The sequence below is a fragment of the Elaeis guineensis genome, chromosome 13, assembly GCF_000442705.2.
Source record: "Elaeis guineensis isolate ETL-2024a chromosome 13, EG11, whole genome shotgun sequence".
Lineage (NCBI taxonomy): Eukaryota > Viridiplantae > Streptophyta > Magnoliopsida > Arecales > Arecaceae > Elaeis > Elaeis guineensis.
The window spans coordinates 48,103,116-48,105,234 of NC_026005.2; positions in this window are offsets into that span (position 1 = coordinate 48,103,116).

The window sequence follows — 2,119 nt, forward strand, 5'->3', positions numbered from 1 at the left end:
GCGACTGAACCAAGGTGAAGATCCAGGTCAATTAGAAGCCCAGATCAGGACCAACTCTAAGCCAGATCTGGGTCTAACCTGAAGTCAAATCCAGGCCTAATCCGAAATTCAGAATTAGGCTAATCCAAAGCCGGATCTAGGCCAATCCGAAGCCTAAAACTAAGCCAATCCGAAGTCAACGTTTAGCCGATCCGAAGTCAAAATCAAAGCTAACCCGAAGCCCAGATTAGAGCAAATCTAAAGCCAGATCAGAGCCAATCTGAAGTCCAGAATCTGGCCAATTTGAAGTCTAAAATAAGTTTGATCTAAAGTCAGAATCAAAACAATCCAAAGCAAAAATTAAAAGTTGATCCGAAGTCAGAATTAAGGTCGAACCGAAGTAAAAACAAATCCAAACTGAGACAAAGCTCAAGTCCAAGCTGAGGTAAATAACAAGGAGGAATCAAGTAGAACTCAAGAGCTCTCAAACAAAACCCTAACTCTCACAGTATGAAGCTCTCAAACACCTTCCACTATTCTATTTCCTTCTTGCAGAACAACAGGTCCTTAAGCACCTAAGCTGAAGTAAGGCCACAATGAAGATCAAGCCCAAAGATGAGGTGAGGACTAAGCTGAGGCAAAAACAACTCAAGGCTTAAGTCATCAAATGGTCAGCCTCAAAAGATCAATATCACTAAAAAGCCAAGATCATCGGAGGATCAATCTGAGCAAATTAAGATCAAGCTATCAAGCAAAAGGCTAACAGCTGAGATAAAGAATCAAGGCTGGAGTGAAGCTCGACATCAAGATGAAGTCCAAGGCCGATTTGAGAAGGCCAAGCTCCCAATGCTGGCCATCCACAAATCGACCTCCAAAGGTCGACCCCCCAGAAGTGAGCTCCTGAAGCTAGATCTCTGGAAGCAAAGTGAATTGATTTAAGAATGCCGACCAATAAAAGTAGACTAGAGGCAAACCAACTAAAACAGGATAACACAAGTCTAATTATCTATCATTTTTTTTTACTCCAAAGCTCAATTTAACTTGAAAATCAGAAGGCCCAACTAGAACCGATCCGACAAGTTCTCTCATCCTTTATACGTAGATTTACAACTCAAGACCTCGACGGCTAAGCAGCGAGGGCTAACCTATGAGGACCCTCAAAGGTTGCTCACTTTTCAGTGACCCAATGGCTCATGAAGATCTTAGTCGTGCAGAAAGTCAGGGCTAACAAATAAGGACCTCTAACACTCACCGATCCAACCGACATGGGCAGAAAATCTCGATAGTTTGGAAAGCGGGGGCTAATCTATAAAGACTCCTGAAGGCCATGCTCGCTTTTCAGTGAGTCAACGTCCATGAAGATCCCAGCTGATCAAGAAGTGAAGGCTAATCTATACGGACCTTCGGAGGGACCCTCAGCTCATCAACTTCGACAACCAATAAGGGCCCCTCACTTTTCAGCAAGTAGAGCCGACAAAGCCTAAAGGCCCCTTGCTTTTCAGCGAATAAAGCCTGCGAAGACCTCAGCAACCAAACTGGGAGTAGAAGATGCTCTTCGCATGTTTTCAGCAATCATGAAGTACTTCCTTCGTCCGACCCAGTTCTAACTCGGACTCCAGAGTAGAGGGACTTATGTTAGAGGTTGATTTCGTACTAATCGAAGACATGAAGCATACAAAAAAAAGTTTGACTCTCACGGATCCTCAAATCCCATGACCATCAAAATAGCCAATGACAGACAAAGAAGAAAGAAGTAACAGACAAATCTCTCCACAAAAAAAAGGATAACAGCCAAATCTCATCCGATAAGTCAAGGCTAACCATCTGATTCTCCTTCTTTCTCAAAGCTCTTCAGTCTCTACCTATAAATAATGACCCACAGAGAATCCCAAGGTATAAAAAAATCTTTCTCCTAACACGCTCACTCCTTTCCACCGATTCTTCAGAGATCTAACTTGAGTGTCGGAGGGTTCCGCCAAAGCCAACTCCAGTCAGAGACTTTACTGTAGGTCTTGTTGCCATCGTCCAACCGTCGCCAATCTACAGTCATCGTCAAGCTCCAACCGATCCCATCTTAAGATGGATTTTTACCGCAACAGATTAGTACTAAAGGAAGGGCCAGACCGATTTATGGGAAGAA